We start from the raw sequence: 16730 nt of genomic DNA on the forward strand, positions 1-16730 counted from the left end.
CTAAACAAACGGGGTCAAGTTCCGTAGTACCACCCTTTATCGGCTCTCTATTACAGTTTATTAATTATTATCAATTATTTTCAATAGTGTTCCACATTAAGGCTCACAATTTATCAGGATTTGAATAGGAACTGTAATTTGCTGATGCACAGACAAAAGTGTCTCCGAGAATTGAGTTCACTTTTAGAAATAAAGAGGGACAAGCAGAGGTGTGTGAGGTTAAGTCATGTGCCAATTTCCTTTAGTACATTGTAAAAGGATATACTAATTGAGAAACCGGGTTTTAAACTATTGTCAAGCTTATTTTTTTATATTCCATGGTGATAATTTTCATGGTAGACATGTCCAAAGAAGTTGAACTTTGTTGATAAAAGGTCTACATCAGCTAAATGTCTGTGATTGTTATTTCTTATTAGATAGGCTCCCACCCACAATATGATACTAGGATGTCGCTGCTCTGCTCTTTAGAGGGCATCCCTCTCATGGAAGGCATATTAGCAGTGCCAATAATATTAGACTTTGACAGTCGCCACCTACTACTGTCATGATATTGAGCAGTAACTCCACAGCTGAGTAAAGCAGCCAATCTGATATATAAATTATATTTTCTCTGCAACACCACAGCCAGAAAGTGATGGTAGGATCCATCACAAACAGTTTGGCAGGGAACATATCTGTTAAACGTTTAATAAATATCAATACAGCAGTTGATTTAAGCAAGTACAATTGGTCTGGCAGTTAGACAGGCCAAATGGGCCACAAATAACCTTTCAAGGGGCCCACTGCAAGCCTGCTGCACCAAGAAAAAATAAACAAAAGGATGACCAACAGCTTTGCCTTGAAGAAGTCAGAGTCCCTGGCTCCACACCAGGTTACAAACGAGCCCCAGTGCCCAGCATTAATGGATTTTGCAGTGGGGCATCTGGCATCGAGGATGACATCTGCCACTTCTGGCAGCAAATCTAAAGTAATAAATTGGCACTATTCAATCTTCACGCATGAAGGTGTAAGTTGCATGGATTTGGACAGAGCACCCTCCGCTGCTGCTGAGACAGGAGGTACTCCTGAAATTGTAGACTGATCCGATGACAGATGCTCATGCTGAGGAGTTCAGAGTACCACATTTGGTTTGGGCAATCTGGGCCTACTAGGATTTCTTTGGCAAATTGTTCTTGATACTCTTCAGAACTCGGGGCAGGAAAGGTTGTCGCAGGAAGGCGTAGAGAAGTCCCTTGTTCATTTTAGCTGTAGGGTGTCACCGAATGAGTGTTCTTGCAGAAACTCCAATGTGCAAAATTGTGTACACTGCACATTCCCAATGGACCAAAAAGATCTAGTCGGGCCTCTTCTCAGCAGTCAAAGATGCCCTGCACTACCTCAGGCTGCAGGTACCATGCCTATTCTGCCTGACTGTCTGCTCAGTTCATCTGCTCTGGCATTGAGTGATCATGCCAGGTGGTTGGTGCCCTGGCGCTTTAGCCACCTCTAGAGAAGCAAAGCTTCTCAGCATAGGAGCCAGGATCCCACACTGCCCTGCTTGTTGCAGTGGCACATGTCAGTAGAGTTATCCCTAAGAAACTGCACCAACCTCCCCCGTCTAAACCAGATGAATGGCCTGCAGCTCCAACAGGCTGATGTGGAGCCAGACCTCAACTGGAGACGACACCAGTCCTGTAATCTCCACCTTCCCCAGGTGACTCTTCCCAACCCAATACTGAAGTGTCTATTACCAATGTCTGCTTTTGTTTTGGCGGTGGGGTCAACAAGACAGATTGGGATCCTCAGTGCTGGGCTCAGTGGAACTTCAAGTTATATTGCAGGGCTCTCATGTGCCACCTGGCGTATTTGATAAGGAAAATGCATGATGCTAAGAGGCCCAACAGCCTCAAAGCCGTCCTCACCTGGATGCACAGTCAAGCCATTGGAATCATAGCCCAAATGTTACAGACTTGTTGTATGTCCAAGATTGCACCAATGCCTCTGTGATGGAATCAGGTGGAACTTAGGCTTGTTTGTGGTAGACCCCAATGATGTGAGGCGATCAGTCGTTGTCAACAGGTGGTCCACAAATTAATGCGGCGAGCCAGTCTTCAAGGTACAGGAAAACAGGAACTCCTGGACCTCTGAAGAGGAGTAGCTACCACCTCCAGAATGTCCGTGAACACCTGATGGTGCTAGAGAGGTGAAAAGGAAAGCATGGCAAACTGAAAATGCTTCTTGCCCACTTTTGAACGTCCGGATACACATGCGGAAATGCAATACGGGTGTATGAAAATATGTCTCATGGAAGTCAATCCAGTTTCCCGGGTCCAAAGGCACAGAGGATCTGAACCAATGTCCGAATTTTGAACTTGTCTTTCCACAGGAAGGTGTTCAGCGGTCTGAGGTCCAAGATAAGCCTGAGGCCCCGTCCTTTTTAGGGTTGAGTAAGTAGCAAGAATAATACCCCCCTGCACCTCTCCTTTCTGAGTATCTGGTACCCTATGAATGGCACCCTTGGAGAGCAATAGGCTATAACGGGATGGACATGCTCTTCTGAGATTTGTTCAGATGTGGGAGGAACATGGGCAGTGAAGAGAGAAAAGCCAGGATGTAACCTTTTTGAAAATCTGCAAGACCTATCTGTCAGATGTGATCACCAACCCAGAAGGAAGTGCTTGATCCTGCCCCCTCTCTGGGTTGTTGGCCGCTGTACTGGGGGAAGAGGAATTGCAGAACAGGTGCCTGTGTAGGCCTGCACTTTGTCTATCGGTTCCAGCCCTCAAAGAATTGTTTTGTCTGCATCACTGGCTCGGAGGCATGTTTAATTCTATATGCCAACCCCCTGGACTAGCCTCTAAATTTCAAGAACTGATGGGGAAATTGCTTTGCAGAGGATGAAGAAGCAAGACTGAATCCAAGGGCATATCCATTAGCAATGCTGGACATCGACAGAGAATCTAGGTTGTTGACAAAGCACAACATTGGTAACGACTGCAGTGCCAATGCGGTCCTTGGTATCCAAGCCTGCGCAGATAACGTACTTGGCCACGTCCTGCCTGTCATGGATTGTCCGAGCCAGAGAGGTCCTATAGTTCTATAGGACCCTGGGGACAATCTCACTCCCCATGTCCTAAAAGCCATAAGTATACGATCCCAATAGACCGAATGCATTTACAAATCTCAGTGCTAGGCTGGCAAAAGAAAACACGTTTGCTAAAGGAATTAATTCCTTACGATACTCTATCTGGGGGATAGGTAGGATATGAATTAGGCCTGTACGATGAAATTCTAGGTCAGGACCGGAAGGCGAGGATTATGCACTCCTTTCTTCACATTTTTTTCCAGCAGCCAGATTTAAACATCAACAATCTTTCTTTCCCATAAACACTCAGGAAAGTAAACACAAAACTGCAGCCACTCATAGAACAGTCCATTTCTCATATGCCCATATCGCCGTCAAACCGCCTCTTTCTTCACTGCTCCAGCAGCCGCAGTTAAGTGCTCCCTGCACTCCATATGGGGCGTGGGCTGTTTTATTACAGTAGACACTTAGTTTGTTAGATTCTTTGTTTTGTGAGATTACTGGTTAATCAATGTACTGTGACTAATAACTGTTTTGTAAGTGGGCCACAGAAACGCTCTTGGCGCGCCTCACGTGGCCTTCCCTCATTGCAGTTCGGGGTGCCAGCATCGGGCAGTCATTCAACGAAAAGAGGGCGCCTGCATCCTAAGTTTGAATGCCTCATGGAGGATGTTCTCCCTTTAATCACGGTCGCTAGACAAAGGCTCCACAGGACTTCCTACAATGAATTGGAGCAGCACACCTAACCTTTGATCCAATTACTGGCAGTTAACTGCTCGCCTGGAGTCTGAACACCCCTTTTAAGGGGTCTGTATACAAAAATACAACCAGTATATAACTACTGCATTTAAGGGACACCAACACAGGCATTGATTTATAAGTTACACCGGGTCCTCTGAGAATAGACAGTTTGTGAAGTGCCCCCGATATTAGAGCCACCTGACTGTGTTATTTGGACCGTTTAAACCTCACCGATTCCCACATCCCCCCAGCATTAAACCAAGGCCATATCATGCAAACATCGGAATGATCATTCATTGAGGAGAAATACTTGTCCTACCGCCCCTTCCACGATGCATTTTGCGAGGCCATAGATGCATCTACACATAAGGCCGTATCTGATGTGCTGGCTACCCTAGAGAAAAGGCTAATGCAACCGGCACAGAAGTGCTCTGAGCCCTTCCCACAGAGGAATGGCCAATCTGGACCCACAGCAGTCCCTGACCTCAAGGGCGTTTGACAGGCTAAAGGGGCCTTTTTGTCAACTGGCCACTTCCAATACCCAGTCCCCACAGAGGCCAAGGCTCCAGATAGAACAATGGCAGGACCAGACTAGGTTCAGGGGCTTCTTACCCCTCCGTAGGCTTCTCATGTCAACGGGGCGCCAGGGATGGATTCAGAAAAACCAACAACCAGTCCACTGTACATGGTAAGCATTCACCCTTTTTTCTTGACGAGAGTAGGGGGCAGGTTGGCAGACTTTCTCCTTAGTTGGCAGGCATTAACATAGGAAGCATGGGTCTTTCAAATGGTCCAAAGTTGATGGATCGAATTTAATTGTTCCCCATACCAAAGCTCCTGCCCCTTCGTTTTCTCAGGACAAGCTGCTTCCCTAGTCAAAGCAGAGATAACAGTGCGCATGCCAGGGGTTTCTTAAGTAATATTTCACTCGTAGGAAAGCGGAAAAAGGGGTCTGTGCCTGGTTATAAACCTCAAAGAATTTAAGTGGCTGGTTTTCTATCACTTCAAGCTGTAGGGAATCCGCCTCCTAAGGGATCTCTTGAGGTCGAAAGACTGGACGGTACATCTGGACCTCAAGGACTGTAGCTCACAGTTCATCTGTACCCACCTCATTGTAGATTTTTACAATTTACTTGTGGAGCTCAGACATTGAAATTCACAACTCTCCTGTTCGGGCTGTTCTCAGCACAATGGTGCTCAACCAATGAGCTGAAACTGCCAGTGGAATTTCTCTGATCGAGAGGCATACGTCTTGTCATAACTCAATGACATTTTCCCAAATGATCAACTCCCGAGGAATCTCAGTCAGAAGGAGTCAGAACAGCTCCAGACGACAGTGGGCCTCCTTGAGGGCCTCGGTATAATCATCAACGAAACAAAATAGTCTTATCACCCATCCAGAAAATCATCTTCCTGGGGATTTTTATAGACTCCATCTAGACAACGATCAGTCTTCCATTACCAAATCAAGAATATCACTATGTGAGATTGCATGGCTACTGGGTCAACTATCATCATCCATCCGGGCAATCTTCCAGGGCCCTCACCATTACAGAGCCCTTCAACGCCTGGAAGCTACCCAACTTGAGAAGGATATCATATATTCCGAAGATGGACGAGGTCAAGGTGGAGATGGGCTCCATCAGGCGAGGTCAAGGTGGAGATAGGCTGGTGGCTTTCACACCTGGGTGCTGGGAACAGGAGAGAGATATTAGCTCCCAACCAGATCTCATCACAGAATCGGATGCCAGCGGAACGAGCGGAGGGCCAGGTGTGGGGAATTCTCCACAGAAGGAAACTCGTCACGCAGGCGCAAGTCTTGCACATATATTGCCTGGGATTGCTAGTGGGGGTCCTTTGCAGTACAATGCCAGACGAAAGACAAGATACAATGTGTCCTATTGAAAATTAACAACATTACAGGTGTTCGATATATAAACCATCTAGTGGGACGAGATCTCGGTCCCTTTCGGAACGCGCCAAGAAACTCAGGGATTATTATTTGGAAAAACATATATGTGTAACAGCAGAATACATTCCAGTGAAATCCAAACAAGTGGTGGACTGGCATTCTTGCCACATGCAAGACATCAACCCGCTGGAAACTAGACCAGAGGCTATTCCACATGACCTCAGACAAATGAGGTTCTATCACAACAGACCTCTTTTTATCACATCTGGAATTCCAGCTGGACAGGTGTTTCAGCTGGAGGCCGTATTCGAAGGTGGCAGCAACAGACTCATTTCTCCAAGACTGGTTGAAGGAGATAGGTTATGCATTTCCCCGATTCTCAATGATAATGTGCCTCACAGGTACAGCGGCAGCAAGCAGATATAGAGGTGGCGATCCCACTGTGATGATCTCAAGGCTGGTTTCCAGTTCTGATGGAACTTTTCCGGGTGTCTCCAATCCGGCTTCCTCTAATTTAGGATCTCCTTGGGGTTCCTGTGGGGGAACCTCACAATCTGATACTGGAGGGCACATTACATCTCATAAGATGGAGGATTACCCATAATTATGTAAGGTCTATGGAAGGCCTTTTGAGGCAAACTGAGACCTTGCTTGCAAAAGCATGGGCGGATAGCACCGTCAAGAGGTGTATATCGGCATGGGCAAGATGGATGGGTTGGTGTGTGCATAGGGTCTGGATCCCACTGGGACAGACTAAGACCACTTTTTGAATTTCCTAGCTAATGTAGCATTCGAGGGCACAGCATACAAGACAGTGAATACATTCAGGATGGCAATTTCAGCCGGACACCTCCCTATAGAGGGCCTCCACGATGGTGAACACCCCTTGGTCAGGAAATTACTCAGGGGCATTAGATTGTCTCTTCCGTTAGATTCACGGTATTCCGTCCTCTATGGTGTAAACTAAGTGCTCACTCTCTTCCTTTCCTGGTAGGATAACAAAATATGCCTCAAGGAATGAGCAATCTGGAAAACTGGCCATGTCCCTGTGTCTAATTTCCTGCAGATGAGTCTCGGACATCAGAGCACTGGATATAACAGGTAGGGTGTTCACTCTAGAATGCGTCACTTTAAACATATCTGGGAGGACAAAGTTTAATTCTAGAGTTATCTCATACACTTTCTTTAGAGTTGTGCTAACGCTATGTTTGGTTAAATGTATCAAGTCATAAGTGAGCATGACAGATGAAATCGGCCCTCTAAGTGAGAGACAATTGCTTTTTGCCATTCGAAGGTCATATAAAGCAGTTTGTTCTCCCACAATTGCTAGGTGAGTTAAGTGGGTCATGGAGGAAGCTGCAATTGATACAAACATTTTTGGTGCACATTCGATGAGAGTGGACATGGCTTCCAAGACCTTCGCTTTGGGTGCAAGATTGGAAGACATCTTAAACACAACAGATTGGTCAACGGAGTCTACTTAAGCAATTTTACTTTTAAACTAATCTCGGACATGGTTACTCTAGTGGTTGGCAAGTTTGAAACGATCATAATCCTCGCCTCCAGTCCTTTATTTAGAATAAAACATTTCCTAGCTAACATAACAAAGTTCTATGAAGGAGGAGATGATTATTCCCACCCGACGATCAGGAATTAGCCTTCCTACCTAGAGACCCCTCTTTAAAGGTCCACAAGATTATAGAGGTATTTATTTGGTAAGTATTCAACTGTTTACATGGAGTAATGTCTTCTTTGAAAATTATCTCAGAGTAGAAAAATACTTGGCAAATGTTGATCTTGTCAAATGATGTTGTTCGGATATGCATCTTTCCTTAGCAACCAGACGATAAAATGACTCTTTCCTTGCAGAGAATGACCCATCTGAGGCAGAATGATCTACACACATGAACAGACTGCTGTTGCACAAAGAAAGAGGGGGCATTGCCATCGACAAAGGATATAAGGAATGGACTACTCTGTGACTGCCTACAGTTTTGTGTTTGATTTCCTGAGTGTTCATGGGAAAGAGAGTTTGTTAATGTTCAAATATAGGTGCTGGAAAGAAAATGTGAAGACAGGATAGCATTATCTCGCCTCTGTGTCCTTAATAGAATTGAAACTTTGTTACAAAAGCCAGGAAATCTTTTACTCACATGAACAGGGTGCTTGGTGAGAAAATCCAGATCACCAGGTGCCGACCTAAGTCACCTGGCCACCTGTTGGGTAACAGGTGGGTAAAAACTTGGGTTTCGATCAGGTAGCAATCAATGTTTCTGGGAGGGTATCGTTACATTGGACCAAGGGCCCAAATGTTGCTGGTCCAAGCAGTAAAGGATTTGTCAAAACATTTGTCTTAGTCTCAATGGAGTGCAACTGTAATTCTAAAACTTTGGCTGCCCTCCGAACCTCCACTGCAAATAAGGCACTTTCTTCTGTTGGGGACACATGTGGTGAGTAGAGCTCCGTCTCAGGGTACGCATGAACCCACAGGCATTTTGTAAATCAAGGTATAAGGCATCATCAACATATTGTGAGGAGCAAGCCTCCTCCCTCAACATCTTCATAATAATCACCAGTATTCAGAGTCACCCTGCACCGGCACAGGATCAGAGTCTGAACTAAAAAGAAAATGGAGCCTCTGCTGATAGGTGTGACACAGTAGAGGTATTGGGTTAGAGTGAAAGGTTGCATGATAATTAGTTGCACATTTGTAATTTTGTAGTGCAATATCGTCAAACTCGTGCCAACATTGCCTCGGGGTCTGAAAGAGGCACTGGCACCAGATTATCAACCAGCACTGGCTGTGTCGGTACCGGGGCACAGAGCACCGGCATGGATCTAGGGGCCACAAAAGAAGTCTGTAATGGAGTGGGTACAGGCCCGGTAACAGGTCCCCAGGGGTCAGATGTAGCTGCAGTTTCTTTATTGGCCTGGGGGTGCACTGCCCTCCTGTTTGTTTTGCTGCCTCCAGGCAGCAGTGGGCCCCATATTAAATGTTTACTTTACTTTTGATTTAAAGTGTTTTTTTGCCGCAGTGCGAGGCATGGCACGGGCAACGTTCACCTTCAGCATGAGAGTGAATGCGGGAGGATGTGAGTGAGGGGTGAGGGGGAGCTTGAATGATTGTCAGTGACAACACAGGTTCAGCTGCCAGACCTCCTTCGGGAGACGTGTGCATGTTGGGTTGGACGGGTGCTTTGCTCTGACCAGCCGGACATGCACACTTGAACCCTTGCATACCTGCGCAATGTAGGAGGCTGGTGGATTATAGCCACAGCCTCCAAGTCTTCTTAACAGTGCTGGCAGCACCTGACCAAGCCAATCATTGTCCTGGTCTTATGCCGTTTAAACTAACATATACAGTAAGGGTTCCTGGGTTCCTCTTCTGGATTCTTGACTTTGGTGACTTTTGTGCATCCCGCCATTTTTGGAGATGGTCTCCGTCTATTCCCACGACCTGGACCCGCCATTTTTTTTTTAACCTTTGTTCCTTCTTCCCTCCCAACTTCCCCTGATGACCCTCAATCGTTTTTCTCTTTTTGCTGGACTGCCTTAAATATATATATATATATTTGTATATATGTATTATATAATTGTCCAAGCCTAATCGCTGTTAAAATGTAATCCTGTGTGAACTTACTATTTGTATATATAGAACTCTAACCACCAGTATATGTAGTAGACCTTTGTACTTTCTACCATTCCTATGTGATTTAAGAGTTGGATCTGTTTGTATCTCTTCCTTGAGTGACTTTACAACTTGTACATGTACATTTTTTTCCTGTTTGTATCTCTTCATTGAGTGACTTTACACCTTGTACATGTGCAATTTTTTTCTGTTTGTATCTCTTGGGTAACTCATGTAATCCAAAGTCCTTATGTAACGTAACTGGTTCTTTTGTAAAACACTCGGACACCTTCGGGTAATGTTTGCGCTATATATATATCAGATCGCATTAAATAAATAAAATAAATAAAGTAAGGGAGCAGCGTCTAAATTGGCTCAGTAGTTGCGAGGGTGGGACTGGAGGGCCGAGCAGGTTTCATGCACGCCTGGAGGCAAAGTCACGAGGGTTCTTCTGACGGACTGGAGGGGAGTCACTCGTGTCATCGGGAGGATTGGTTAAATGATATATAACCTTTCATACAGGCACTGGATGAGTCAGGTGATTAGTTCAGGGGAAATGGTTTTAGTTATGTCATAACCTTTCACTCCTTGTACAGACTGGATCAAGGAATGGTGCAAGGAAACACAGCATTTTGACTTTAACCTCTATGGGCACTGGATGGCTCAAAAAATATTCATGGACCCATAGTATTTCACTACTATGTCTGCAAGGATTGATACAGCGCTAAATACCCTTTCACTTCTATGACTGGATGAACATAGGAACCTGTAAAAGTGCATACATTTTTTTAGATCCAGCACTGGATTTATCATTGGTTAGCTGCGGGGGCCCGCAACCTTGTACTTTCAATCTGAATGGGTCGGGGTAGGGAACCAATACAGTGACACATTAGGTTTCACTTCTCTCAAGACTGAATAGCTCAGGATGTGGTGCAAAGGTACAAATTCTTGCACATGAGCCCTGAGCTCCAGCATAAGTCTATAGTTACATCTTCAATCCATACTTTCTGCCTTACAGCGACACATCTCTTTAGTTGTCTTCCTCAGCACGTGCAGTTTTCGGAACACAAGCCTAGAGGATGTTCCACGACCACTCCTTTCCTAAACAGTTGCAACAGTGGGCCATATAATGGCCGCCCTTGGCCGTCCAGGAGGGGGCGTTATCTTTTCATGACTATGTCACTATATATGAGGAGAGCAGGACCAGGCCCGCGCCTGCGGCATTTTTCTCCGGCAGAGCTCATTATATACGCACACTCAATGTATTGTTTGAATGTACCAATGGCACTCTCGATGCTCCACTGTTTGCAGACATTGTCTGGCTTGGGTCTCCCCCTGCTGGTTGTAGGTCACTATCTCACCAATGTCACCAGTGACTAGTTGATGTCACTGGTTGGATGGAAAAGCGGAGCCCCAAGTGATTGAAGTGGGCATGCGTGGTTTAGTATGTACATGGAAGTGTGACTCAATGAGTAAGACAGCTCCTATACCTGGGTTGTAATATCGCTCACATCAAAGGCCACGAGGGTCAAAGCCCAGACAATCGTTTTGAGCCCATCATGGCGCTGCAATTCATCTAGATGCCCAAGGGTCAGTTTTGCATCCCTTCTGATTGTTATACAAGTCTAAACCTAAGGGACGCGTTCTTGATGGTGAGGAGTGTGCATTATCGTGCTGTGATAGTAATGCTGCAGGTTTTTTTAAAATGCTATTTTCAACTTGTTACTCAACAATGATAACTGGTTTGCAAATATGTGCCTTCTTCTGTTCTGTTTTATTCATGATGAATGCATGTTTTAGTTTGCACATGTTCAGTTTTTTAAAATAATCGCTGCATGGGTGTTTATTTCTCATTCGAAAGGTCCGGAAAATGTGCTTTTAGGACAATTCTGGATCTGTTCATTTTTGTAGTCTATTTGCTGGAATGTGATTTAAATGGTAATACACTGGTGTGAGGCTGGTGATGATTGTTCTTGCTTGATTCGCCTGAAGTAGTTAGTAGTGGTTTTTAGTTAGTCTAGATGTGTGGTGTGTGGCAGATTCGTGAGGCGAGTCTTTGCACATGGGAGCTGTGGCGTAGTAGCGATCTCTAAAGGGACAATAAAACGAGTGCCTCTGAACATTGTGCCTTTCCCTCTGTATCAACGTGAGTCAAATAATTGCAGACCGAAGAAGTGGCGGAAATAATAATTACGACTTAACAAATAGTATTTGTCGAAGGCAGAGCGGCTGAATCACATCCTTCTGCCCCCTTCTCGGGGTCTCGAGCTCTGCGTGTTGGCACGTGGACGTGAACAAAGACCCATCGTTGTCAGGTCAGAAGGGCGCAGCGGGGTGTCCGCAGAGCGCGCTGCGGGGGGAGCACGACTCACGACGCACCCAAAGGCCCCTCACGGAGCACGAAACAAAAGGTGACCTGCAGGAGGGGCGGGTTTTTGGAGACTGACAATGAGGCGGTCGCACCACAGATCCAGACGGACATTACGCAGATATTTTCTTTTTGCCTGTTTTATTGGCAGTGCCCTCTCTCCTGTGCTCTACCACTCGCACACCTATAGGGTTCCAGTAGGGTTTCTCATTGGCTGTTCCCTAAGCTACCTGCCATAAGCGCGGCTTTGGCACATCATTCCAGCGACCAATGACGTCTATTACAATTGTCTAAGTATTTGTCTTTCGCGTCATAGCCCTCAAGCACTCTGAGGTGGTTTACAGCGCCATGCAGGCGCTACAGCAGGCTGTAAATAAATATATGCATATGCAGACTGGTCATTTCAAAGTACATTCAGCTCTGAATAAAGCTAGTCTTTCTGCAATGACAGTGCTATACAGCGTGAAGACACGCACATACACCATTTTAAAATGTTCTAGTTCTTCTTAGTAAGCAGCTACCTACGTCATTATCATATAACATCTCTTTATTGATGTCATAACTACAATTTCACAGTTGGTTTGTTAACCTTCTTGCTTTCTCAAATGTGCTTGTAGATGCACCACGTGCCCACTCTTTCTCAATAGCACCATTACATTTTGAATGCATGGGAGAAATGATAGCAGGGCTCTTCTGACCTCTCTCTGTTCGATTAAAGTGAGGTATAGTTTCTTTTCTTGGGAGGACCCATGCCTCCTCGCTGACAACTTTTTACAGTGGGCACCCCACCCATCCATTGAAGCATCAGTGGTGACAATGAAGTAAGATTAAGGAGAGAGATACACAACACCAATGTGTGTGTTCCCTGGCAATGTCCTCCCAGGGAGAGCTTTTTAATTTTTGAGTTTATTAAAAATTGGTCTTCGAAAGAAACTTTCACCTGAGCCCACTGCCTGTCTAGTTCCTCCTGGATTGGTCACATGCGGAAAAGGCAGAATGGAATTAGTCCTGTTCAGGAAGCAATCGTGACGGATTAACATCCAAGCAAATGCTCTTTCATGTGGTCTATCATGGTCACTGGCACTTTGAGAGAGCGGAGAGCATCCTTTCATGGATGGATAGACATTTGCCTTCTTCGTGCCTATCACTGCCCCTAAAAAGGAAGCTTTGGGACAGTTTTAGAGAGGATTTGCTCATGGTGATGGGATGCCCCAGAGATCAGAAAAGTGTTTACACAGGCTACAATCAAGTTTTTGTAGAGGTTATAGATTAACCTTTGACCATCCAGTCGTACAGATATGGGTATATTTGGTGGGCTAGACATTTAAGATGGGCTGCAACTGGTTGGGAGGAGATGAGAGGCTGAAAGGGAGCACACAAAACGGATAGCAGCAACTGGCTACCTTGAATCTGAAGTACTTGCAATGTTTTTTGTGGATAGGTATATGGAAATAGGCATCCTTGATGTGCAACACTATATACTCTTACCTCACCAGTAGCTGTAGTGCCTCTTGAAGCCCATTCTAAATGATTGTTTTTTAGAAACAGATTCAGTTGTCTTAAGTCCACAACGGGCCCTGGCTTTTTTTTTTTAAAACCTTTCTTTTTGATGAGAAAATATCTGGAATACAACCAGATGTTCTGATGTTTCGAGACTAGTTTGAAAGCTCCCTTCTGTAGCGTGTTGTGAATCTTTTATTTTGAACACACTTAGATGAGTAACCCTGGGTGGGAATATCATTAGTGGATTTTGAAGAGATTTTAGTGTGGGCCCACACTAGATCATATTGAGCACCCACTTGTCTATGGTGATCCTTATCCAGATGTGGCAGAAACTAGATATTCTGCCTGCCACCGTGCATAAGATCTTGTGGGGAGGGACTGTTGTATATGGTGCCTGGAAGCGGTTAATGGCGTCGCTATGGTGGAGGTTGGTATTCTGGGCAACTGTAGGGTTGATAGGATCCCCGAAATGGATACGATCTTCCTCTGCCTTCACTAAAGGATTGAGATCTCCTCTGCTGCAGCATTTCTAGTGATCTAGCCAGTTTAGTGTCAGCTTTAATATTTGTGACTGAATCAGCCATGTGTTTGCCAAACAAGGGTTGTCCATCAAATGGCATATCCAAAATTCTATTTTGGACTTTGGATCTAAACAATGTGGTCCTTGCTTCGTTGGAAAGCAGCTCCTGCCAACTGTTTGAAGCAAACATTAACTAACTCCATAACCAAATTAATTAGTGCTGCAGATGACCTTTCTTCCTCATGATGAATTAGTGTCATCTCTGGTTTCTTTTCGGTGGTAATAGGTCTAGGTATGGGGCCTTCTCCGACCACATTTGCCTACCCAATCTTCATAAAACTGCTATGGTATTGGCAGCTCTAATTGATATTGCTACCATGGAGAAACCTATTTTCCCAGACAGATCTGTTCTCCGACCTGCTCTATCTGGTTGTGTTGTGCATAATATTAAAGGATTTCCTAATCAAAGCTGAGCTGTTTGAATGACTACAGTCTACTTTTGTATATCCAAGCAAGAAAGCTGGTGAGTTTTCCAGAACTTCAGGTTTTTTTTTCCATCTGGGTACTACCCGAGCAAATGTAGCTGGAGTTTTCATGACCTTAACCCCGTCCTGCAACATGTAGTATACCAGAGGAATGGGTTTTACAGATCATTGGCTCTATAAAATAATATTTAAAAAAGCAGTTGTTCTATCTGACCGATATAGGAAGGTCAAAACCTTTGCAGCTCTCTCCACTAGACTGTGAAATTTACTGATGTCCTCTCCGTGTGACTCAACCAGAGGGTGCATCATTGGGTCTGTTACTAGGAAGATATAGTCGTCCCAATCATTATCCCGAAGTCTATCTGTGTTAGTCAATTCTATGTCAGGACAAGAGGCGAGAATTAGGCTAAAGCCTTTTCTTTAGGAGCCCCCTTAGAAGATATTCTTAATGCGGTGGACTGGTCCTCGGATTCTTAATTTAGGAGGTTTTACTTTAAACCCGTCCAAAACCTGGCAATGCTCGTAGTGGGAAAGCTTTAAATCAGCCAAATCCTCGCCTCCTGTCCCGACATAGAATGAAGAATTTCCTAGCTACTGTAACAAAGTTTCAATTCTATTAAGGACAAGGAGGTGAGGATATAAGCCCACCCTCAGGATCTATTTTTTCTACTCATCCAACGGAAGAGGATTATGAAATTATATATTACTTAAGGAATATTACACAAGTTACATGTAAGTACTTGATTGCTTTAATGCTCAATTGCGCCTTGTTGTACTAGGACTGTAACAATTGTCTTTGTTGGATTCTCAATTGTTCCTCATCTTATTGGAACGCACCCTTTTCAGGGGCCAGAAATGTACACAGTTGTCACAGAAAGAATGGAGGGAGAAGGAGTGCCAACAAAGGGCCTTGAAGGCCAGTGCTGATTGCGGATTGGACGAACTGTTTCTTCTCGTTTTCCCTATGGTTCATGGTAAATGAAGTATTTGATAGTGTGTTTTCTACTCGCATAACATTTTAATGGCCACAAAATAAAAAGAAAGAAATGTCTTTTTTAATACTGAATATAGACTGGGCATCCACATGGGATAAGAGTTACTTTAGACTGGCAAGAGCTACCACAAATTGTGTGTGTACCTCCCTGGTGATCTTCAGAAATCGGGATATCAGCTGAAAGGCATACACGAGTCCTGAGTACTACTCTAGCCCGAAACCGGTCCCAGGATGCTAGTTTCCGGTCCAGGGAAGACCTGGCTTGGCAGTTCGGGCTGGACTGTTCCCATGAGGCACAGGGTCAAGACTGATTTGCATATAGTGGTGTCTGAACTGGGGTGGCGAAGTGAGCTAAAGAACGATGATGGATTCAACCCAGATCTGTAACTGGGGGTGAGAGTCTGAAACGTTTTAGCGCTCCGTCCATCATCTCCTTGTGTTTGCAATAAAAGAGAGGTGCCTGGGAAACTCCAATGTGCAGAACTACTGAGTCTTAGTGGTGGTGAAGAGATCAAGCCAAAGTTCTCCCCATGCGTGGAAGAGACCTTGCACCACCTCTGGGTGTAACAGCCACTTGTTATCCAATAGGTACTGACCGCTAAGTTAGTCTGCCCAGGAGTTTAAAGATCCAGCCAGGTGGCTCACCACCAGGAAGATTCCTTGATGGTCCAGCCATTTCCAGAGGCACAGAACCTCCTGGCCTGGGGTCCATAACTTCTCCCTACCTGCTGCAATACCACATGGTGGTGGTGTTGTCTATGAGCATCTTTTCCTTGATTGAGGGCAAGAAGACTTTCAATGCCAATGGCTATCAGTTCCAGGAGGTTGAAGTAGAGCAGGGCCTCCACCGCTCTACTCCCAGATGAACACTCGCATCTCAGAAGCGATGAATCAGTGGCCACTGTCAGCTCTGGGTGGGGTAGGGAACGGGGTCTGTCAGTGACCCAACTATGGTCGAGTAAACACTCCTGCATGCTTTTTGAAGTCTTCTCTAAGATCTGGACATGGTCAGAGCGGTCTCCCTGACGATGGGCCCACTGAGACTTCAGATCCCACTGAAGAGACCAAATGTGCCATCTGGAGTGCTTGACAACCAGGATGCAGAAGGCCAGCAGCCTCAGTCTACCCCCCTGAGATTCAGGGCAGAAGAAGAAAGATCAGGATTATAGCCTGAATATCTTGGACTCTCCTTTCTGGGGTGAAAGTCACAAAACCAGACAGTATTCAGAATGGCTCTGATGGAAGGGAGCATCTGAGAAGGAGTCAGGTGCGACTTTGGCACGTTGATAATTAACCCCAAGGATGTTAGGAGGTTTGCTGTAGTCTGGAGGTAGGAAGATGGCTGCCTGGGGCGAGCCTGTCTTCAGCAGCCAGTTGTCGAAGTAGGGGAAGAATAAGACCCCTCACCTCCAAAGATAAGCAGCTACCACTGCCATCAATTTTGTGAACTCCCAAGGGGTGTTGATAGAGCCCAAAGGGGAGCACATGGAATTGAAAATGATCCTGTCACACAAC

The 16730-nt window shown here is 45.3% G+C and overlaps 1 protein-coding gene across 1 annotated transcript in view; it reads right to left on the reverse strand.

Moving 5' to 3' along the window:
• The window catches only part of LOC146776379 (mitochondrial inner membrane m-AAA protease component AFG3L1-like), a 327798-nt gene that overhangs the window by 13414 nt on the left and 297654 nt on the right, over positions 1 to 16730 (reverse strand). The gene's annotated exons all lie outside the window — the stretch shown is intronic.

This window comes from Triturus cristatus, chromosome 12, assembly GCF_964204655.1.
Source record: "Triturus cristatus chromosome 12, aTriCri1.1, whole genome shotgun sequence".
In the NCBI taxonomy this organism is placed as follows: Eukaryota; Metazoa; Chordata; class Amphibia; order Caudata; family Salamandridae; genus Triturus; species Triturus cristatus.